Raw genomic sequence first — 25,030 nt, 5'->3', positions numbered from 1 at the left:
TAGAAGTGCTCCTCTCCTTGTTGGCTCCTGTACCACCTGTGTCAAAAAGTTGTCATCAATGCACTGGAGGAGCCTCCTGGACTGTGCATGCCTGGCTGTGTGGTCTTCCCAGCAGATATCGGGGTGATTGAAGTCCCCCATGAGAACCAGGGCCTGCGCTTGCGAGGCTACCTTCAGTTGTCTGTAGAAAGCCTCATCAGTCTCCCCATCCTGATCAGGTGGCCTGTAATAAACACCCACAACAGCGTCCCTCATATTTGCCTGTCCCTTAATCCTCACCCATAAGCTCTCGACCCGCTCTTCATCCGCCCCTAGTGAGAGCTCAATGCATTCCAAATGCTCTCTCACATAGAGTGCAATTCCACCACCACGCCTTGCTGGTCTGTCTTTCCTGAAAAGGACATAGCCATCCATGACAGCATTCCAGTCATGCGAGTTGTCCCACCATGTCTCAGTAATTGCAATGAGATCATGGCCCCGCAACCGCACACAGACTCCAGCTCTTCCTGCTTATTCCCCATGCTGCGTGCATTGGTGTATAAGCATTTCAGAGAGGGAGTTGTGTGTGTAGTTTTGACCCTTGAGATGTGGTGTGCCTCATAATGTCCTAAAGACATCCTATGCAGCATATATTAACGAGAAATACGTAGCAGTCCTGAGGAATTGGAACTGCACCTGAATCCTGGCACTGCGCACGGCATATCGCTGACTTACAGTGCAAAATTGTGTCATATGGAATTTCTTGAAGGTCAATGACTGTAGATTGAAATTTTCCTATTAGGCGATGTTAATCGGATTGAGGCTGATCTAATCAAAGATGTGAGGAGCTGGCTTCATCTCTGCTTGGCAGCGCGAAGCCCACTACTCCAAGTGCCATAGATGCAGAGACATTCCTTCATGCGGCATGAGCCAAGTCCTGCAAACTGCCAAGTGCTTCCTCTGAAATTCATGGGAACCGGGAGCGTGTGGCACCTGGCAAGACCAAGCTTGCTACAAAAACCCCTTTGGAAAGGACAGGGTTTGCATACCAGAACCTGGTGTAGTAAATTGACGGTGGCCCCAGTCTTGCTATGTGCCAGCACGAGCCGAGAGCAGGATCCTGGTGTAGAAAAGCTTGTAAACCAGGGTGGGGAGTCTTCAGCCTGGAATTTCATTCATGGTCACGTGGCTCCTTCTTCCTCAGTTTTACAATAAAATCTTGGCTGATGTGTTAGTAAAGCGTATTTTGCCCTGAGAAAGGAAGAAGTTCCCCACCGTTGCTGCTGAGAAACATCAGACCCATTGCACAACTCTGCTGGGAAACGTGCAGAGGCGCTCAGCAACTAATTAGCCAGCCTGGGCCTAGGCTTGGCGTTGACTTTGAAAGCACCACAAGAGGACCAAACTTGGTTAAAGCTTCACACCAAATCCAGATAGGGGATGGAAAAAGGCATTTTCCCCTCTTCTACCTGTGAGTGCCACCTTTTTAAGCTCCACGGTCCAGACGCACAAAGCCAAACATGTGCTGGTGAGATATGTACCTGCATCTTAAGAGAAGGTCCCCACAGCTCACCAGCACCTCAGCTCTGCAGAAGGGTAGCTCAGATACTGCTGGAGTTGGGTGGTGACCAGGAATCGCCAGGACAGAATGAGATCTCATGGCCATGACCAATGGCAGTACAGAAGAACCAAAGGGAAGAACTGCCTTGCCAAACTTTTTTGCGATATTTTATGTTTTGAAGCTCATCCGTTTAGTTTTTTTCCTGAAGCCAAGTTTGCTGGCGTTGCCACGAGGGTTTTTTTAATCATTGCTGCAGCACAACACTGCTACAAACTTTGCTTACCTGGCAGCTGACATCCTTTGTTACCGGTGATTCCTATCTCTGAGTTGAGCAAAGTACATGAAATATGCTTTCATCTCACCTGGAAGCAGGTTGAGCTAAGCAGGAACTGGTTGGCCACTGTGAGATGCAAAGGAGATTACAGGAACCTTGCGTCAGCCCCGCGCAAACAGCAAGCTGGCTGGCCAAGCCTGCAAGAAGTAATAATCAGGGCTCACCCCAAAATGTTTGTTGCACCTGCTTTGCTGGAGATGTGACTAAGCGTCTGGCGCAGAGGTGTTGATGAATTTGGGGATGGATCCTTGGCTATTCTTCCTCCAGCAGCCAGCCGGGTGCTGGCGTGGGCAGCTGGACTCATGCAGAGCTCAGCCTAGGATTGACTCAGTTGGGGGGACCCTGCTCCTGCAGCAGAAAGCAGATATTTTTGGGTAGCTCCTCATGGAGTCAGTGTGGATCCACATAGTGGACCCTGTATTACTTGATCTTTTCCATTATCTCACCTACTCCAGCCCCTGTGAGCTGGACAATGGAATTTGACCTAATTCTGAAGACATGTAACACAGTCTGGCTCTCTGGGGCATTAGAAGTCAGTTTAAGTGATCTCTTCTCTCCTTACACGTTTACTGTCCGATTTCAGCCTGTAGATCCCATTAATTTTGCTGTTTTATCCCAGTTTTTCAGGGTAAAACTTTTGGATTTTATTATTACCATATAATGCGAAATTTTGATCCAAAATCTACTCCAAATGAGAGACGTGTATAGAAGGAAAGCGGCCTCTTATGATATGAGGACCTTACACAACACAGCCATGAACATTTTGTAGTAATGGCTTGTCCAAGGGCCCTACTGGGACACGATCCTTGCTTTGCTTTAGAGACACTCGAAATACAAGTGCTCTTTTGAGGGTTTTCCGTAGGCTTGGATTGACTGCCAGGGGATGCAGGTCTAGAACTTAAATTTGGTGCCAGCCCTTAGGCCTTGGCATCAGAGATCAGTCTTGTCCCGGGAACTAAGTGTCACTTGGGCAGGTGTTACGTGACTGGCCGCGCACCACCGTTCAGTTGTATGTAACGAAGCAATGGTTGAAAACGGCAAACGCCCGCTGGGCACTGCCTTGCAGCTGGAGATGTGGTGAGCAACATCAAGTATAGGGTGTACCGGTGGGCAAGCTCTTCCTCGTTGGCCTTACCTCTCTAAGATGAGACCCCGTTTTGACTTACGTCTTCAGTTACCAGCTCCATTTATAAAAGCGTTGTCAGCTAAGGCAAGCCTTTCTCTAGACACCTATAAAGTAATTTTGCAAGCAGGCTTCCTGTCCTCTGCAGTGAAGAAAGTTAATAGAGCTAATGTGTAGATTTTAAGTTGACAAGTAAATATTGTGACAGTTTAATCTGGTGGTACCCAAGCTTCTGGTTTTGTCAGTGCTGGGGAAGGACCTATTGCTCAGGTTCATTTTCTCTGTAGAAAACCTAACATATTTGATTCTATGAATCTATGATTCTATGATGATAGGTTTGGTAATTCTGGATCAACTCAGCACATTCTGTGCTACACAATGCTGCCTCAGAGGAGATGTGGTTTAGAGGAACCTGCTGCCTCTGGGACCACTCAGGTAGGAGTAGTCCTGGCATTGGACACCAGCTTTGTCACCAGACTGGTACAGATCTATGGCTGACAGACCACAGATAGCCAAGAGATGATGGTGGAAAGCAGGACACATGAACTGTTCATGGATTAATGGGCCATCCACAGGATTTGTGTCCCCTTTGCAATTGCCTCCAGAAAGTACCAGCTGAAGGAAGTGTCTTGGTGGGCCATCAGCTATTTTTTAGATTGAGTACTTCTGATTAACTAATGCCTTGCAAAACACGGGCCAGAACATCTCTTTCTGGAGCTGCCACAGCCTGGCTTATAACTTGTGGTGCAGTGCAAGTGTCTCTTACAGAGCACCACCCAGCCTGAAGCCTTCAGCAGCAAAGAAGTCTGGCTTTGAAGCCCGCAACATTTTTCTTAATTAACTTTAACTGTGATGGCATTGATGGCTCTCTCTCAGGTGCCTGTACCAACCACATCTCATGTCAATGAACAGGGACCATGTACTTACGCTGTTCGCGTATCAATGCAGAGTGTCTGAGGAACCCAGGGCTCTACAATGGTGACCACACAGGTATCATTAAGTACAAGGAGATTGAATTGAACAGGCCTTTTAGTCAGATGGTGGCTGGCCACCATGGCATGCAGCAGGACAAGGGAGCAGGGTACGACGTGGTGGTTATACACATCAGCTAATAGCCAGACCCAAGCAGCTTTGGGAATGTACCTTTATGCACAGAGCAACCCTATGAACACCTGTAGGCCCCACTGATACTCTGAATCACATTGAATGAGCCTGGAAAAGAGAACAGGGATGCAAGCTTGGTCCTGATGAAAAAAACCCCAGCCAAACTCCAATTAGCTTCACCGGAGCCAGGATGTTACCCTGGGACACTCCGTTCTGCAAGCTGTTCCGTGCAGATGGACCTCTGATTTTGTTCAAAGCTTCGCTGGTTTTCCTGGGGCTGCAGATTGCTCTGAGATCTGCTGCAGGGAGCGGGGCTGGAGCAAGTGCTCGGAGGAGGGAGCCAACAAACAGTGTCCCTGGCTCGGAGGGGCTGCAGCGTGCTGTAGCTTGACCTTCTGGCTTTGTAGACCCTACACCTTCTGAAGCATCCCTGCCTAGGGGTGTCTGGGCCAGAGGGTGTTACCCAGGAGCCAGAGGAAGACAGCAGCAAAGTTCAAACCTGAGTGTATTGCTGAACGCGGCTTGAAATTCCCTGAAGCTTTCAAGGATGACAAGCAGTGTTAAACATCCCCCCACCCTTAGAGTCCACTTTTTTCAAATGTCAATTGGTGGAAATAAAGTATCTTCTCGAATGCGCACTGAAAAGGTCAAAAACCTCTGCAATTTGGGAATATGATGCTTCCAACCAGGGCTTTCCTGCGGAAAACATTTCCCAGAAATTTTTTGATGTTACCAACCCTGGAAAAGTACTGCTTGAGCCACGAGTGGTGGATCAGAAGGGACAGAAAAGTAGGAAGATGTTCTCATATGACCACGAGATGGCAGCTGGAGTCTGGAAAGTTTTTTGCAGACACAGTAGCTCCCATGGAAAACCGAGATGTTTGCCAACCCCGTTTTAAATCGCACAAGACAAGAGCCTGCGTTTGGGAATATGCACCTGCACCGCTTTGGCTTTGAACGTTTGGCCTGTGCGCTCTGAGCGGGCGAGCTGAGGAATATCTGATTACCCCTTTCATTTCCCGGCTCCTCTGAGCCTTCCTCGATTAGTCAGTATCAAATAAATGGTTTAACCAATGTAATCCCTGTTGATAGGAAAACAGCGGTTCGTCTGGTTTAACGCTGCTGTGACCATCTAGTCTGCTCCAACACCTCATTCAACAGAGATCTGCAGCCAGATGCTCTGCCTGCCCTGTGCCACGGCGACTTCTGGAGCTGAACTCTTCCGCTCGCCGCTTTAAACCGCCGATTGCGCGCGTCGTGAATCGGCAGTTGTGTTTCTTTCCAGAAGAGACCACGTTTCGGCAGGGCTTTGAGCAAGCCCTGGGATGCCCTTTGGCTCCGTGGCACCGTTCAGTCGGGCTTGGGCTCTGTGAAGGTCTCTGGTGGGGAGCTGCTCTCACCCGCGCTGCCCTCCCCAGGGGCTGGGAGACGATTCGCACATGGAGTTAAACACCCCTCGACACTGGGAGCGTGAGGCCCCAGGATTTCTCAAGCCTTCCAAAGATCCTCACGGAGGCCAGAGAAACGCGAACTGGGAAGTGGAAGTTGAGGGCAGAAATTCATTAACCTGGCAGAGGAAAGGAATGAGCAGTTGCATAGACAGAGTTTTAAGACCACAGAAGCAGCATGTGCGGTGGTCAGGGTAGAAATTTGGAAGCCCTGCTGTATGGCCATTTGGGCTAGAGCCAGCGTACGTGAAAAGTGTGGATGCGTTTGGCTGCTTTCCACAGAAGTGACAGCATGGTACGCTCCATCCCCGCCTCTCTCAGCTGCTCAGCATATGCCAATGCTGCACGGGAATCCTGTCCTTCACATAATGGCAAATATGCTAATATTTCCATATTTCTGCCTGTGGGAGATCTCCACATGGTGTGCAGCCCTCACTGCCCATCTTCGCTCCATCCCAGCTCCGTATTTCCCTGTCTAGCCCTTGTTTCCCCAGTTGGGGTGGTGATAATCATGACACAGACTGCTGCGGCGCCGAACAATTTCTCAGCTGAGCCAGGCAACAGCACCTGCCGCTTCAGAACCACCTCGAAAAACAAAAGAAAAAGGTATTCAGGCTATGATTCGTGTTATTGGGGCACTCCGAGATGCTGGTTGGCACAACTGGAGCTAGAGGAAGGTGGAATGATTCACCCACGCCCCAAGCTAGGTGCCCGCTAGAGCCTGGTACCCTCCCAAGTCCGTGATATCTCCTGCCAGAAGAAAACGTACCTGCTCCTCCTCCCCATACCACCTTGCGTTGACATCCCACGAGCAGATAGTTCCTAGGAGCTGTCATGCTTCTCACAGCAGCGGGAGGGATTTCTTGGCAATCAGGAGAGGGCAGGAAACAGGCCCGGTGGGAACGCTGAAGAGAACAAGGAGGAAATTGTTATCGGCCACGGAAAAAGGTGAAGAACCATCGCAGCGATTCCTGCCCTTCTTGAATGGTTTGGTTTGTGGAATGGAAACTACCACCGCTCTGGGTGGATTTGTTTAGCGAGCTTTCCTCTTTCTTAAGAGCGTAAGCTTATTTTATAGGACAGGGGAACACAGCCAGATATGAGCTGTTAGCTTCTTTTTTTCCCTGACCTATCGTGAGTTATTTACAAAGGTTTAGGCCGAGTTAAAGCAAAGACGAATTTCTGAGCCTGCTGGTTAATATCTTGCAGCTGCTCTTCTGAGGCCTGATCCAAAGCCCAGTAACGTTACCAGGCACCTTCCCTCTGACATCAGGGGGCATTAGGATGGGATTTATGCATTTGGCAGAGGTTTTCCAATAATTTATTTAAACACTGGAGAGAGCAGCAGTGATTCAAGTCAGGTTGAGGGTTCAAGATTTGAGCTCTCTTGAGTGCCAACTCTTGTGGGTTTGCATGTTGTTTGTAAACGGGGCACTAATGTTGTGAATGATAAGGTCGTCAGGAGAAAGGGACAATTCCTGCCCTAATCTTTCCTCAACTTCAAAGCTGTTGTATCCCAATGATGTCCCCTTGCTGTCCCTGGGGCTCTGTGGGCTCATACACTGATGGATTCACACCGCTCCTGTCCCACTGCTTTCTGAGGGTTCTTTATAACCAGCAAGTCCATGGACACAGGCAGACATCAGCTTCTGGAGAGGATTCACCTGTGCAATCTGAGGCATTGGGTCTGTGTGTCTCGATGTTAAACTGGTTTTGCAACCAGGAGCTTGGATGCCAACTGATGTACCACGCAGAAGAAAGAGAGAATGAAGAGGACAGGAGAGCGATCTTGCAGGTTGCATTAGGAATGGTGAACTGCAAAGCTTGAAAGTCAGGAGGTAGTGAAGGAAGACACAGAAGCAAAGGATTCAATGGACAGGAGATAATGGAGGTTTGGGTTATGTGAAGATTAAAGGAGTCATTGAGAAAAGTTAACCAACATCATCTCTTGGTCATCGTAGAGGGCAGTGTCTCCCTGCAGTACAGCTGTCTGCAGGCTACAGTGACATTCCTGGGAACGCAGGCTGTAGCGTCCCGATTATACCTGTTGCTAGAGACGACCTAGCGTGAGGCTGCTGGAGTTCTTCTTGCCTTCCCATCCTGGTAGGACCTGAGCTGAGCGTGCCTGAGCAAGCATGAACCTGGTGCAGAAGTGGTTGTACCCTTGACAGAGACAGCATCTGCGCACTTGAACACTTTCCATCATGCAAAACTGCCATAATTGTGTGTGACTTCATGAATTCAGTATGGATTTGGCAAACGAGTGGGTGAAAGACTTACTTAGGGGGACCTCCTGGTTTAAGACCCTTGAGCATGTAAAGAGCATCTCCTTCATGCAACGTTCTCTCTTGAAGCTGTTGGGGCAGCCAGGTGCTTTTCAGCCACTAGTGTCTGTCCCTTGTTGGGGTGTCCCTTCTGCAGCCTGGCTAAGGGAAGTGCTTGCACAACTGCCACCCTTTGGCCCAGCACACAGAAGCTGGGCTCCTGTGGGTCCTGCCCAACCAGAGGCGGGCTTGCAGCTGTGCCCCAGTTGTGGAGAGGCCTTGGGATCGTAAACAGAGCTGAAAACTGGGACATCCCTGAGAGTTTGTTTCCATAGTCATCCCCAGCCATAAATGCCAGGGCTGTGATTTAGAAATCACAGCCTCCAGATTTTGTTCTGGCGGATGTCTGGGTCCTTTTCTCATCGCACTCAGTTTCTCAGTGCCCATTCACAAATTCCTGTGCACACCACGGGATGAGCACATAGGCCCAGGGTCTGTGGTGAGCAGGGTCGTGTCCCCCAAAGCAATTTAAAGGGGCTGAAATCAAGAGGAGGAAACGGAGCCATTTGTAGCTCTCTAGAAAACTGCCATCAGTCGATTTCTTCTTTGCAGATGTGCCCTTTGGTGCCGCTCCCTCATCTCCCTCCAGCAGCAATACCTAGCAAGATAAATCAGCGTTTTCTCAGCAGTGCCCACAGAGCAAAGTTCCCGGTGTGGAAATGGCACCTGCATCATGGTCCCCTCGGCCATCAGAGGAGAGTGCGCTCCTGCCATCTCATGGGCGTCTCGGAGAACAAGGAGAAGGAATTTCTCAACAGGAGATGGGATTACGATGAATTTTTCTTCAAATCTATTTCAACAATTGAGAATTTAGCTAAGTATTAAATAGATTAATATATTAATTTTTTTTTTGCCTTTATGCAGGCTTTTGATTATGCAGTTGTCATAATGAACTCAATGTGGTTGTTTCCGATTTGGCCCTGTAGCTCCTGGCAGGGAGCCTCCGTCTGAATGCGAGTCTTGCTGCATCCAGATTTGATTCCTTTTCCTTGGCACGGCTTTCCCTCCTGCTGATGGAAGCTTTAAAGAAAAAAAAAATACCATGACATCTGAAACACTGCCAAAAAACATCAACATGCTTTCTGGCTGCCATCTATTGTGCAATGCAAACCTCTTAAGATTTAATATTTCTAAAACTGTGGTGCACCTGCTTGCAAGAAAAACTACCTTGTCACATGATGACATGTTTTGTTAGATCTTTTTTTTTTTTTAATGTATTAGCTTCAGAATGCGGGTTTCTTCCCTTTCTCCCCTTTTTTTCCTCCTCCACCCCATGATTTCTCCATGAAACAATACTTTCTCCTAGAACTGTAATCTGTAATTATATGATGCATTTCCCGCCCTCTGGTTTTGACAGATCCTTGTCTTCTATCTATGGTGGGAGCACTGGTGGTGGGTGCATTCAGTTGTGTCCTGGAGGCACTGCTGCCCGCTATACCCCAGCACCAGATAAACCCCAGCTTGGCCCAACTGGGAGATTGCCAGTGCCTGCAAGGTCACACTGGTTCAACCAGCTCTTCACTACCCACTGCTGGACTGAAGAGGGCTCTGCTGTCTGGCCAAAGCACGCTCTCCTGGCTGACACAAAAGAAAGTTTCTTCTACTGTTTGATTTTTTTTTTCCCCAGTTGTTTTTCAAGGTAGATTTCAGCTCCACAGGTGCTTTGTTGGGGTGGTAATCTGAGACGGAGCTGGATGTCGCAGGTGGGCTCAGGTGGGCCAGGAGAGCTCGGAGTGGAGAAGTCTCCTGAAAAACATGTGGGATCCCTTCATTTTGCTCCCATCTGGTAGATCAAAGTATTGCTCAGCGATAACGTCTAGCAAGTCGCCTTCCAGGTGTCACAGAGATAACGTGCTTTGCTCAGGTTACACTTAGCTGTTGCTAGCGCTCACTGTCACCACAGCAAGCACAAACAATGTGGTTCTCGCTTCGGGGATTGTTCTTGAAAGACCTTTTCCTAGTTTTCAGTGGGGTGGCAGCATGGTCTCACCTCCATCTCCCTTTGCCCAATTGACCCTTCATGCTTTTTGTGCCTCTAGAAGGTGACACGGAGCAGGGAGTTCTCCATAAATAACCAAAAAGCCATGTTGTTTTGCTTCATACAATATCTGGCAACCTGGCCCATGAGGGAGTTGTGACTGTAGAGTTTGTTGAGTTACAACACCTACACATCCCCATCATCTTTATGGCCACCATTTCCTTCACTGCATTTGTCTGTTGTAGAACAGCAATGAGCAGAGAGCCCCTTAGGGACAAACACAGCCTCTTTTCTTGCATGTTTGGGCCCTTTCTGGGGTGTTTAAACACTTGAAGCCATGGTGGGAGCCTCTCAGGGGAGTGTAGGAGCCTCTCAGGGGAGTGTAGGAGCTCTGGGCATCTGGCCCATGGCCGCTGTGCTCCTGGCTTACTCTGGCCTGTCAGCTCCTTCCTCCCACAACCCACAAACTGCTTTTGATTCTCCACAACTAGGAAGGCAAAAGTGCTTGTTCAGGTTTCTTCCCCTCACTGGCTCCCTGGCCTTTGGGAGAAGGATCATGGGGAGCTTTTGGGTTGGATGCCTGTAGCTACTCCAGCTGGAAAAAAAAAAGTTCCCTGTTGCTCTGAGGCTTTCCAGAGGGAGGATCTCAGCAGATAAACATGGTGACTACAGGTTCATTTGGACGGGTCAGAAATAGCAGTCTTTCCTCCACCGGTTTTACAGGTGAGGACCTGAGACACAGAAGGCCAAGGAGACCTGCCCAATGTCCTGCAAGAAACCAGCACCAAAATTCAATGCTCCAGTCCCTTCTGTGTAGGCACAAGCAGCTTCTGATCCCTAGCAGCAAACCAAGGCAAGGAGGAGTTCAGACTGCTGCTTTGAGCCTTGTGTCTGCGTCACCGGCCCCTGTGATATTTAATTAGAAGAGGAGGACATGGGCAACCTCTTCCTTACTCTTGGCTGTGAGCTGTCGCAGGGGTGGGTGGCAGCTTGTGGTGACAGACAGATGCACCAGGCTACCAAACCACCTGGTGCTTTCAGCAGCTGCTGAATAAATGGAGACTCTGCAAAGTTTGTCAATATTTATCCTTTCTGCATATAGCAGATGAGTGTTAGCTAATTACAGGCTGTACCACCACAGACAGGCAGGCTCTGGTTGCGCGGAGCCGGGCTTGCCAAGTGTCCTCATTGATGTTGCCTTCATCAGCTGTGCTTGCTAGTAAATCAGCCACTTCAGCTCACTGTTTGCCTCTGTGGAGGGGCTGGGAATTATCTCAAATTGCTGCAGACATTCTCATGCAATCCAGAAGAGCGTGGCAATACAGAGATCCCTGTAGGAGGAGGGAACTTGCTCTGCAGTGGTTTGAAAAACACACTGGACCTCCAGAGAAATGCAGCCTACCCTTGTTCACGAGGACATTTCTTTGAGTTGGCCAAATTCTCTTCCACAGGCTGAAGCTGACCATCTTTCTCCCAGGCCAGCCCTTCCTGTTCTCTCCTCCATAAATGTGGAAAGGCTCTGCCTGAGTCCATGCTCAAGGCACGGCTGTTTGGTGTATTTAAGGTCTGGAGATAACGTATGCCTAGATGTGACTAAACCATCCGCTTTCCCCATGACCAACTTTGGCCCCCCAAAAGACCTCCCAACTTCTCCCTTCCCCCTACTTGTGGAGAGCATGTTCTGCTGCTGCTGGTGGGGTTGGGACAGGTTGGGTTGGTGGATGCTCTCTCTTGCCATCCCTTGGACGTAAGGCTAGCTCCTCTGTGGGCTCGTTGGCCCCGAATCAGTGCCTTCACAGGACCAGTGAGCGAAAGGGAAGATCTCCCGTCCTGCCTTTTCCATCCTGCACTTGAGCAGACACAACATTTCTCTTCGTTTGCCACGGAACAGCACAGGTCCCTGTTCCCATATTGTGAAGCCCTCTGCCATAAATCAGGCTGATAGGTTTATTCTCTACGTAATGGGAAATTATGACAAATGCAGCTGTATAATCTAGTTAGTAACTCACCATAATGACTACTTCTGGGGTGATTTATGGGTTTTGTCATATGTGAGCTTTCAGAACATTAGAGATTACATTTTTCACACTTTTTTGTTGGAATCTCAGTTTATTAGACTTTACTGCAGCATTAATCACTTGCAGTACAACCCCAGACTTCACAAATGTATCAGATCAGCATGAAAAAGGCAGAGAAAACAAGAACTGTTGTGAATTAATGAGCCGGGTAACACATGTCTCACAACGAGTGATGAAACAACCTGTGTTCTTCTTCAAGCCGCAACAGAAAGCGCTGAAGTTTGGGATTTTTTTTCACATAAAGCAAGCAGCAGCAAAGAACTGAAATACCACAGCCAGGCTTAAAACCTGAAAGATCCGTGAGGCTGAGTCTATTCTAATTAATGGTAAAATGATGTGTGAATCTGTCCTAAACGTTCAAATAAAGAAGATAGATTGATTCCCGGTTATAATATGGCTTATAAGCAAAACACTAGGATTATATAGGAGAAACGCATGTGTCGTGAAACAACCGATAAATCAGAGAGACAGTTCCAAGGTCTACTGTGAAGGTCTGGGAAACGTTCAGCGTTGCCTTCTATGGAGTTTGGTGCAGGATAAACTGGACCAAAAAGCCATCATTACCCAAATTGCTTTGGTTTACGCTGTTGGTTATGTTTTTTTTTTGCAAGAGGCCCATTCAGATAAGGCTTTATAATACTCCAGGAAATATGTTGGAAAGGTCACCATGATCCATCAAAAATAAGCAGAGCGGGGTGATGCAACATGTTCCCTGCAGCGGGCAGAGGGAAGGCCTGTTTTGGGGTAAATTGTCATGGTTCAGGGAGGTGGCTGACACCCCAGTTCAAACCTTGGCTGGCAAAAGCCTTGGCACATACTGATGGGCAGCAGCACCTGTCTGGCTCTGGTTTTTGGTGGGTGGGTAAGGTGATCCGCAGGTGGTGAGGAGTATCTCTGTTCCCTGAGCACCTGGAGAGCTGCAGACTCTGATAACTGATAACAGCACCGGCCAGGGAGGTGACCTGGGGTTGGTGAACTAGTCCTGGTGTCTCCTTTCTACTGCTGCTTTCTGCTAAAGATAACAGCCTGTTACCAAGCTCTTCTTACTGAGGCTATAGATGACCGGTGAGATTCGGTGCCGGACATCCCTGGTTTTGTCTGCACTTCTTTGCTCAGTGCCAGGAAGGATTGGTCCAGAATGGAGGGATATGGGATCTTAGAGCTGGAGCTGAGATGGGTGGACAAACGGAGCAGCTGGAGGTGTCACAAACTGTCTGCCAAAATAACAGCCTTGCTCTGTTGATGCAAGAAGGGGATACTGAGCCCCACCGTGAATGTACTGATGTCAATGGTATCAATGGATATGGTGGTGGTAATCAATGGAAATGTGGTGGTAACCAATGGAAATGTGGTAGCAACAGTGTTCAGGGCAGCGTATCTTCAGAGGAGAGGTCCTGCCCTAGGCTGAGCTTCTTTGCATACTCAGGGAACAGCTCAGGCACAAAGGTTTGCATCTTCTGTGTGCCAGGGCTGCTTTCTTAGCCCCTTTCCCCTTTACTACAGGAGTACCAGAGACATGGGGCCACACAGTCCTTCATCCCTCCATAAAACTGCTAACCCCATCGTAGGTCATGGTAACTCTCCATGGCTGCTGACCCCATGGATGGTGCGATGTTGGGTCTTTGCTGGGAGAAGAGAAGGTGTAAAATGAAGCTCCTGAGATTGGTCGATGTCGTGGAAGCTGGCCAGGCCCCACCTAACCACAGTTCTTGTTTGGCCGGCTGAGCTCATCCTAACTTATTGGGCTGTGCATGGACAGTCATCTGTGGAAACGCAGACATGTGAACAACCATCGATGGGCATGAAATGTGGCCTCATAGTAGAAACAGCTGGGCTGAATGTTCTTTGTAACAGGCCCCAACTACGAATCTTTGCTGTCAGGAGCAACAGACTCCATCCTTCATTAAACCAGAGCTGCCTTTTTATTATTTTGAGGAACACAACTGACCTTTCTTGTTTATTTTAGTATCATTTTTAATTTGTCTTGTTTGGGTAGTACAGGACACCCATTGCATAAGAAACATGAAACATTAGATATTGCCAGAGTGTGGCATCTGCGATTAGATGTAAATGTTGTTGAATCTCCTTTTGAAGATTCTGAGATGTGGGAGTCGGAGGCTCAGGTCCTTCAGTGACCAGCAACAGATGGGAGACCAGCACAGCCCAGCCATACAAGGTGACATATATCATGGCCAGATCTTCCCCATCAGGTAAGAGCAACTTTGCTTGTTGTTTTGATTTTAAAATCCACAAAAGGAGACAAAAGTGCGTTTCCATCTTCAGCTTGATGCAGGCTGGGAAAGACTTTTTCCATGAGTTTGATGCACCCGTTCCAGGCTTCAGGCATAGGGTGCTGGTCCTGAGCAGATACAGCTCTGCCTGGCAGGAGGCCTCACCAGCTCGGGTGCAATTCGGTGCTGCCTGTGCAGAAGTGAATGTCTTTGAGCTGCCCGCAGAGGGGCTGGGAGGCAGCGGAGGGCATGAAGGCAGGGCTGGGAGCATCACTTGTGTCCTGCTGGGAAAATGTGGTGGCAAGAGGGTGAAGGTAAGGAGACAAATCCAGTTTTTGCTGCTTTTTGGCCATCCAGATTGAAGTGGTCAATGTGGCAAATGTGAAAAAGCGGAAATTTCGATGGATAAACCCCAGTGAGTCCCATTTTCTGCAGGTCTAGGATGATATCAGCAGCGTCTGCATGGAAACCCAGGGATGAAGCAAGCAAGAAGAGCACCACTCCAGTGTCACCTTGAGCCCAGGGGACCAGACTGCCCCACTGAAGCCTGTCTCACTGGTGCCTGCCCCTCTGCGCAGGGGCAGGGGCTGGTCAAAGTCCTTCACCAGCTCAGCCCTCCTCTAGCTGGCCAGAAATACAGTCAAATCCCAGGCTCAGCCTACGTGATGTGGCAGAGAATTTGGCCTTGGTCACCACAAGCGCATGGTGGCCAGTTACCTGTCCTCAGAGAGGCTGTAGGCTTTGCATCCAGAAGTGACCTATAGATGGAGGATGCAGGGCATGGACACAGGACAAAACCCAAAAAAGCACCTTGCAACATTAGACCCTTAAGCCTAAGCAGTGTGGCGGGGGCCAAATCCAGCTCAGAGCTTCTCAGCCTGTGTCTGTTGGTCCTCAGGAGGAGAGTCGGGGCAAGGACGGCAAGTGGGAGAAGATCTCGGTGCATGGCTGCATGCCCCTCTCAGCTCTCCCTTGGTGGCAGGAGCCCACCGGTCTTGTGGTCTTCTGGCACAGGCAGGGAGGCCCGAGCTGCTTTGGGCAGCTGCCTGGTTTTCCTGTGCCTCAAGCTGGCCTGGCTGGATGCTCTCAGCTCCGACGCGGTCCAGAGGAGAGAAAACAAGAGGCATTCCTGCCATGAGAGGGGGAGCGCAGGGAGCGGAGCCGTCACACAGCGCCGTACGTCATGTCCCGCTGACAGATACTGGCTGCAGCAAGAGGCTATAAACCAAAAATAGCCCCTTCCCGCACACATGAAATGAATAGACGGGAAAGCGTACGTGCGCCCAAATCTCCATGTCCTGTGCTGTGCTGTGTCCAGGCAGAGAAGCTCAGCATTGGGAAAAGGGGTGCACCCGCCTGCCCCCCGGGAACGGGTGGACGTGGCATGGCTCGTGCAAAGGTGCCAGCCTGGCCTGACCCTACATCTCCATACCGTGTGTGCTGGCTTGGTGTAGGCCAGCTCTTGGTCTGCAGTACCATGTGGATCTCCCATCTTCTACCGCCCCTGGGGCCTGTCCCCATCACCACAGACAGCTTCTCCTCCTGGAAGGTGTTGCTAATCTTAGAATCATGGAATGGTTTGGGTTGGAAGGGACCTTAAAGATCACCCAGTGACACCCCCCTGCCCTGGGCAGGGACACCTCCCACCAGACCAGGTTGCTCCAAGCCCCATCCAACCTGGCCTTGAACCCCTCCAGGGCTGGGGCAGCCACAGCTTCTCTGGGCAACCTGGGCCAGGGGCTCACCACCCTCACAGCCAAGAATTTCTTCCTCAGATCTCATCTAAATCTCCCCTCTTCCAGTTTAAAACTGTCCCCCCTTGTCCCATGGCTCCCCTCCCTGATCCAGAGTCCCTCCCCAGCTTTCCTGGAGCCCCTTTAGGGACTGGAAGGGGCTGGAAGGTCTCCGCGGAGCCTTCTCTTCTCCAGGCTGAACCCCCCCAGCTCTCTCAGCCTGTCCTCACAGCAGAGGGGCTCCAGCCCTCCCAGCATCTCTGGGGCCTCATCTGGCCCCGTTCCAACATAATAAGTCCCGTGCAATGTTTTACCCCTATTTTTTATGCAGCACAGAGCAAAATGACCCCAGCTTCTTGCTGTTGCTCTACTGAAAGCCTATTTCTCCCCTGCTTCTTCCCCTCGTCTTTCTTGGGGGAAACCTGTCTTTTATTTCAAGCTAGGGAAAATGGAGACCACTTGACATCCCCAGCCCTGAACCCTGGGGAGTGGGAACATAGGTGGTGGCCTAATGCCATTAAAATTGTTTTCTCCCCATGCCCATGGCTCCACATCTCCATCCGCTCCCAGCCCGGGGGTGCTGGGTGACCTCCTGGGGAGTCGTGCACAATGAGTGGAAAATTAGGGGTGAACTAGCGAAAAGGCTGCATTGCAGCTCAAGCCGATGGATCTGCTCCGAGGTCAAGGAACTGCTGCTTCTGCCAGCAAAAAGAGCCCAGATGTTTTTCAGTTTTCACAGGCCGGCTCGCGGAGCACAGGTTAGTGCTATCGAACCGCATGTTTGCGATGGGGGGGAACCCCTTCTTTGCAAAGTCCCTGGCACAAAAATCACGCGCCATGGAACGGGAGGTCGGCGCGCTGAAGTGATTTAAGAGCCCTTGCTCCGACTCAAGGATTTTGAAGGGGTCTTCGTGTTTGTTGTGTTTCTGGGTTCTAATATCAATGAGAGAATTAAATCATTATACTAAAACATCAAAACACTAATGCTTTGTTTTCATTGGCATGAACCAAAATGATCTAACTCAAAAGCCATGAAATATCAGCCTCTTTTTTTTTTTTTTGATTTTTTTTTTTTGTGCCGATGAATAATAAGATCTCTGGCTGCTTGTGATAGTAAATTTAATAACGTCAGTGATTTGAAAGGTTTGAGTCCTAAACGTGAAGAAATGTGTTTTACCCCCTCCACCCTCTGCCTTTTTCTCCCCCCCCCGCCCCCTCTACTACTGTCAGGAAGTTTTGTGGTAAATAAACCAAAATGCGTAGATTAGAGCCCATCGGTCTTATATACCAGGTGAGTGCCAAGCTCTACATACCCGGTGCAAACCTCCGTCTCCCAGGTGGTCTGAATTTACTTATAGCTGGGTCCTGTAAGCAGATTTAATATTTCATAAGCACTGCTCCATCTCATGCCTATATTATTGACACCACATGGAAGTCAGGAAATTGGTTCTTTCTGGGAACAGTTTGCAGAAATATGCAGCCTGTCAGCTCCTTTCTCATGGGGTGCATTAACAGAGGGGCTCGCAATTACAAGTAATGAACCTTCTCCAGATGTCTGCAGTGACTCAGCTCCAACTTTATCTTCAACATATGAGATGGACTTGACAAGACGGATTATTTGTGGATATAATATAATAACTTCTCAAAACGTGGAATTCCCAATTATTGCAAGGCAGGCGAAGTATTCGGTAGGAGGGGGAACGCCAAGGTTTATCCACTGGATAAACAACAACAACCAAAAAGGAAATATGCTGTGCTATTTCCCCCTCTTGAAACTACAAATGTTCCCATGCTGTTTTAATTCTTCCTCTTTACGATACCGTTTATGTTACACACATTAAAGTTAAGTCATGTCTTTAATAAGATGGAAACTGGAAGTGAGATTTTGAAGGAAAAGGAGCTCGGCGTCCTAAATTTACTCCGTGCTTGGAGAGCACAGAAAAACAACAGAAAGGATGGGATATACCAAAGAAAGCAATTTTAATTGTCATCTTCCATGGAAAATTGAATCCAGTCATTCCCCACCGCTGTGAGTGCCAACATACTGTGCTATATATGGCTGGGTGCTTATTTTAGCAATTCAGCTGTACAGAAAAAGTGTAACCCAAGTGAAACTTCTCGGGTAAAGTTCTAGCTGCGAATGATGCATAGGGTTTCTTGGGTTATAAATTTTAAACCGGGTATTTCAAGGCCTGCATCAAATAATTGGGACAAATCTGTTTTACTTTGGGTTTGATTAAGAGCGATAATTTCACGCTAATGCCCTCCGAAGGCATACTTGTCAGGCGTGGATAAAGAGATGCTGAATTATCTTTCTTTTAAATCACAAGTCTCCCGGTACCTGAGTTGTAAGACTGGGGTCTCCTTGGGGAAGTATTTGTATATCTTCTTGGGCTGAGCTGCAGGTTTGTTTGATGTGGATCTTCAAGATAAAATTACTGCGCTCCAGATGTTACAGTTTAAATGTTTGTACATAGGGATTTCCTTGGTTGTTGGGGAGAGGAGACTCAAAACAGACTCGATCATTCATGCGGCTATTTCTAGCACATGCTTTGCTATGTTTGAGGAGGCGAATGTCAAGAGGAGCTTTTATAAATAGGCCTTTCTTTCTCAGAGCACAGTTTGTTTAACAGGTAATGTGCGGCGCGGGCTTCTTCAGTGCTGAGGGCAAACTGTTGATTTAAACTATCACGCCTTTCCCACCAGCTCCAAAAACTGTCCTGTCTGGTTGGGATGAGAAGATAAAGGGGGAAATTCTGCTCCCTACCTGCTGCCTGCCACAGGCGAGATGCGCTCTGCCTGCATCCCCACCAGCTGCCGTTGCAGCTTCTGTGGTGGCTTTTGCCAGGCGTGGGAAAGGGGGAGCTCCGGGGATGCTGGACCCTGCCCGGCCCCGCGTTCACAGAACCACAGAATTGCCCAGGTTGGAAGGGACCTTTCAGATCATTGAGTCCAACCATCAACCCAACACTAAACCGTATCTCTAAGCACTACATCTACCCGGCTTTTAAATACCTCCAGGGATGGTGCCTCCACCACTTCCCTGGGCAGCCTGTTCCAATGCTTAATAACCCTTTCAGCATAAAAATTTTTCCTAATATCTAAACCTCCCCTGGCGCATTGTGTTGATCTGAGAAAGCCCACTCCCATCCCTGGTGCAACCAGGCTCTTTGCTCCCCTCGGGGTCTCCTCGTGCTCCCTCCATGCCCTCGCTCTGCTAGCCCCGTGCCATGTGCTGCCTGTCACTGGGTTGGTTTGGGCACCTGGATGGGAAGAAGGGCAGCTGCCTGGCCTTTCGTTGGCTGCATCCTCTGCACTGCTTCAGTCTTGCAAAACAAAGCACAGCCGGGACACAAAATTTTAAAATGCCAAACTCTATGCCATCAGCCAGGTGATGGGAGGGAAAGACCAACGTTATGGGTTTCTCTACAAGAAGAGCTCACCCAACAGCTGTTGGCACCTGTTGGGAAACTAGCATTTATTTGGGAAGGAGCAGAGATCTTCCCCATGCGGTTCTGTGCCAGGGAGAAGGCAGCACGGACGTTCGGCTACCATGACTCTTCATGGGTGTCCTCAGCAATTTGGGACAAAAAAACACGTCTCAAGGCAGCAGCAAGCATGTGTGGAGGCACAAATGACTTCAAAGGGAATGAAAGCACATCAGCGTCGTTGATATTTATCAAAAGAAAAGCCAGCCCTTTGTAAGTGAGAAGGAAAAAAAGAAGCCCACTGCAGGATGGGGTCTATCCTGACGCTGGTTTTGGTGGCATTGCATGCGGCAGTGGGGGAGCAGGGCTGAGTCCCCTCTCTTGGATGTCAGCAGAAGTCAAGGTAAGGGGTCGAGTTGCTTAGGCAGGGACCAAGGAAGCCTGGGTGTAGCTCAGACAATAATGACTGTTCTCATCTGGTCATTTGGGGTGGCCTTGACGTCCCAAGTGATGGCTTTGTCAGCATGAAGGTGCAGAGGAGGGGTTTAATTCTTCACTTCCATGTATCTATAAACCCTGCTTTTGATAATAATTAAGAAATTTGGGGAAGAATAGACAACCCTATTAAACAGTGGGGCAGAGAAGAGGCAGGGGGATGAGGAACAAGGTGGCAGGAAGGAGACCTGCCCCAAAGCTGGTCCTGATCCTCTGGGCCCCACGGCAAGGTGGGGAAGGGTCTGTGAAGCCCTGTTGGAGGTGAAAGCACAAAGCAGCCGCACTTCTCCCCATCTTCCCAGGACAGAGGAGAGGCATCTGGGTGTGAGCACCACATGGAGCTGCAAAACATGTCCCCACAGCAACACGCTCCCCTCTCCCTTCTTTCCCATGCATGCAGCTGAGCATCTCCAAGCTGGCACCGGTGGCTGCAGAAGAGGTGACCCTGCTGCGTGCGGCCACCTGCGCCCGGCGCACGCGGCCATTTCCAGCCAGAGCATCTGGGGCTCAGGCTGCCTCTTTCCGGGCACCTCGTCCCTCTCCCTCTATGGTGGTGGTCTGGGATGAGCCTGGGGCTCGGCGGCGCAGCATCTGCCAGCGAGCAGGGCCCTTGCTGCCGGCCCCAGGGTGCAAGCGGGGCGGCCCTGTTGGATGTTTCCCAAGCGGCTTGAGGCGTTTGTAGTGAGAAAGGAATGTTCTTCCTGTCCCGCCCCATCCCCTTTCAAAGCCCTGCGTTTCCCAGCCAGCCATATGACTCCCTTCCCAATATATTCTTCCCTTCAGCTGTATTTTGCTTTCTTAGGGTTTTTGCTAACCCTCAGTAATATAGGCAGCCTTTATGCTGTGCTCAGGAGAAACATTTCCCTGCAAAACCCCACGGAGGAGAGGTCACCTCCTGCCACCTTGCCCAGGTGAAGGTTCACCTGCAAAGCTCATGCAGGCACCTCCATGGCCTTTTTGGATGCAGCCCTCCGTTCGTCCCCACTCGGGCAGGTCCAGGTGGGCACCTGGGATTTGGGCTTTCATACCACCATTTCCCGCTGGAGTGGCAAGAAATCTGGTGGTTTGATGGTCTTTTAAACGGCGCTGCAAACTAGACACAGCAGTCTCCATCCTGAGGAGGAAGGAAAGCTGAGACTCTTTGGTTTTGCTGTTGCTGCTGCAAAAGTTTGCACCCTCCTTCCTTGCAGCCAGGAGAAGACACGCATCACCCGGTCGTGGGGACAGCATGGAGGGCGAGGAGAGCAGCTGCATGCTGGTGACTGTCTTCTGGGAGCTGAGCGGGTGTGCATCGTGACAACCACGCTCCAGTCCTAGCAAGCCAGGAGAGCCGGTCTGGCCATTGCTATGAGCTCCTGGAGTTTGTCCAAGGTTTGTTGCGGTGCTGTGGATGTCAAGTCCTGGCTGGCCAGAGAACATCTTGATAAACTGAAGGTCTGAGGAGAGTAATAGGCGAACAAAGAAGAAACAAGAAGCACAAGGAAGGCTGTAGCCCAGAGATGTGAGTGTTCCAAAGCTGGGCAAGGAAAACTTATTGGTGCTGCAGGATCTTAGACTTACCTGTGGATGATAACGAGATGCATTTTTGTTAGGTCTGATTCTGCCTTTTGCTTTCAGCTTGTGATGACTTTTAAAGCAAAAATATGCAAGAAATGAGCTGCACTTTTGCTATTCCACACAGGCTCCCCCCAATCCTCTCTACAGCATCACCCTGCCGTTTTCAGTAGTGCGGTTTTGGGTGCAGAAACGTTTGGCCTGTGCAGGTGCTGACAAAAGCAGTGGGAAAGTCACGGCCCAGACTCCAAAAACTTGAAAGTTCTGTTTTGTGGTGGTTACGGCGACCTTGCATGTGTGAGGTTTGAACCCCTTCACAATATCTGCTCTAACGTGACGGTGGTTCCGCAAAGAGCAAGATCTTCTCTGAGAGACTCCCACAGGGTCAAATATTCCTAGAACGCAGCCAAGGGCAGGGCTTGTACTTAAACAGGAGGGTAGGGAGCAGACTCACGCCCAGGTGCATGAAAAGCAGCTTCGCTGCAGACCTCCTTGGCCGATTTTTCAGTGGCTGTACGTGGCCGTGTAGTTGCTGGACGCGTTTTTGCGAGCACTCATCTCAAACGAAGCCCTCCAGGCAATTTGCGCGAGGTAAGAAGACCAAGTGAGTAAATCACCCAGAGGACGTTCAGGCTGAGCTTTGAGAGCGAAGCCCTTGGGCACACACACAAAAGTGGTGCCTGCCAGCGAAAACCTTGGGGTTTTTTTGGGTGGGAAGAGGTGTCCCAGGAATGCCTCGTTCCCACAAGCTCAGCACCGTCCAACCTGACCAGACCCATCATGCACCAGCACAATGCAGGCAAGTGCTTTGAAGGGAATGGACTTTGCAGTGTTTTTGACACCTCCCAAAGCACATATAGAGAGCTGCCCGGGGTATATCCCCCTCCTGGCTCCATCCATATCAACTGCTCTATCGCTCCAGGCATTGCCACATCTTACCTTGGCCAAGAAAGGCTGTCTGCAGCTTGTAGGTCCTGAAGACAACAGTCTGTGACTCCATAGCTGGGTTTTCTCCACTGAGTGGGTTATTTGGTTCAATCCTGAGATGAAAACTGGCATATATGCAAAATGAGCAGCGAGGAGGCAAAACTCGTTTTTGTGTACAATCCGCCAGGGAATGATGGGGTGGAAAAATAAGGGGAAAAGCAGGCTGGCAGTATAAATTTAATTCTTAGGGCTAAGAACCAGCATGGAACAAACAGGTACAATTTTTCCGGGATAAAAGGAGCTGTGCCACTTCCAAGAAGGTAAAAAAGTTGCCCGTGGTTGTGCGGGCTCCCTCGCAGCGCAGCCTTGTGCAGCTCTCCCTTTAAGCCATCGGCGTGGGAGACCAACACCGCACTGCAGCACGAAGGATGGTCCCAGGTGGCCGTGTGGCTCGTGTCACTGTCCTTGCCTGGCCGGCGGTCCCCTTTGTTCCCCGGCGTGTGGCACCGGCGGAGCAGACCTCGGCATGGCCACACAGCCGGAGCAGCAGGACTCCCACCGTCCCGTCCCAGAACACTTTGTCCTTGGATGCTGCTTGCGGTGCGGCTGCGAGGACAAAGACCTACGAGCCAACATAAATCATCGTTTGAAGTCTGCAATGACAACATGGAGAAACATTAATGGGATCGTTTAATAAAATCCACATTGTTTCCATCGGGAAGCTGTATAAACAGCACTATCAGGGGCTGCCTAAGCCAGCCCTTGAAGGCCGTGAGTGCGTGCTGCTCGGCTCATGCTCGTTGCATGCGGAGGGAGGCAGGGAGCTGGATAGAACGATTGATTAATCAAACGGTAGTTTGGCTCTGGGGTGGCTCACATGGGAGCTGGGATGCTGCACTAACACACCCTTCCCTTCAGCGGCAAGCTGGCCACCTCCTCCTTGAGCCCAGCTGTAGGTGAGGGATGCACAGAAGAATGCGTGACGCCTCTTGCTTGCGTTGACCTTCTCATCCAGCCAGCACCCGTGTGGCTGGTCCTGGCTGAGAGATCCCCCTTGTTGCTCTTTCTGGGGAAATCAGCTCAGTTAATTAATGCCAGCTTCATCTCTTCCTGCCCACTCTCGTTTAGGGACGATGACCCTCTACGGTCCTAACATGCCATGCTTGGAGTAAGGCTGGGTGTGGATGTGTTCATGCATTTTGGCCTCGAGCCAGCACCTAAATTCATTTCAGCTTAATTAATCTGATCATGAGATGTATAACAATCCAGGGGGATCCAGGAGCTCTCAAGGCCTACCCATGGCAGACACCTCCCAGGACAACGGACTCACCTCTTTGCCAAAATTCCCTTCAGGATGATTCTGTCAGTGCAAGATGCACAAGTTGGCACAGGGTCCTTGCTGGAGGTTTTGCTGATGCCACGGTGCCGACTGCTGCCTTGGCAGAGAGTGTTTTCCTGCAGAGGAGCAGAGGAGCACAGGCTGGAGGAAGCACAGTCTGTCTTGTCCATATTTCACCAGGGGGACAAAGCATTTTCCTGCATTGGCTCAGGGCACTTGAGGAGTGCTTTGATTTTTCTGGTATTTTGGGGAACTGCAGATATGAACTTGGTTGCTCTGGGCAAAGCCTAAAGATGGGCAGAGCTGCCAACTCATAGGATTTTATTGCAAGCTCTGTGGTATTTCTGAAGTCTTGGTGGACTCCATTCTCCAAAACCTCAACTGGTCTCTTGTCAAATCTAGCATTTCTTCCTGTGACTCCTCAGGTGAAAGCTTGTGGCCATTACACCTTTCAGGGAGACCAAGAAGCTCAATTTATGTAGCTTTAACTTATTCCTGCCTCCTGTAATTAGTTTATCTTACGTTGATGACCACCGTCCATGCTGAATTATGGATCTAGCATGGATAGCTATTGCTATGATGTTCAGTGTATAATGCAACCCACCAGTTCGCATGGGTTATCTTTACTTTTGTTAGCATTTGGTTTCGGGCTCTGTGCTGGTGCTGTTTGCGATCAGATTTGTGGCTTTGTTGGAGTCAGTCACAGGTACAGACACCTCAAGGTGGATCCCTTCTTTGCTCTCTGGTCTTCTGTGGTTTCCTGGCCATCGCCAAGAAAATTGCTCTGCATTAAACCTTTTTTCATCAATTGCACTCTGGTGCAAAAAAATGGATCCCAACATAACACAGAACTGTGTTACTGAAAAAAAAACACAACCCAAGCCATTCACCAGCTCTCCTGCTCTGTCATAGCCGTGGTTTTCCCAGGTCCATTGTTATGTCCAGACGGCCCTGGGGGACTGGGCAATGCTGAGAGCAAGCTGAAGGCTGCTTCTGCCCCTGCTACACCTGGTGCACTGGGGCAGAAGAAGACGACCTTTCTGTGAATTTGCTGGGTAGTTTGTTAACTGTTTGCCAGCCTTCACCCACCCAAAACGACACTGTAACTTTAAAGAGCATAAAGAAAAACAGAAGAGAGAAAGAAAAATTTTTGCTGAATCTAATTAGTTGAATCTAATCAAGGGCTACAAATGTAAACATGCTTGAATTATAACTGCGTCATTATTTCTTGACTGTAGGGCAGAGTTAAAGAAAGAATATCCTGAATGAATACACCCTGGACTGGTTTGGATTTCTTTCCCGTTTCAATTTAATTCTGATTTTTCTGACGCTAGCTCCTGGGGCTTGGGATGAGTCCAACATCTCTGTAATGGTGCTACTCCACCTGCAGCCTC

Source organism: Larus michahellis, chromosome 4 (genome assembly GCF_964199755.1).
Source record: "Larus michahellis chromosome 4, bLarMic1.1, whole genome shotgun sequence".
NCBI lineage: Eukaryota > Metazoa > Chordata > Aves > Charadriiformes > Laridae > Larus > Larus michahellis.
This window is presented reverse-complemented; position numbering follows the sequence as displayed.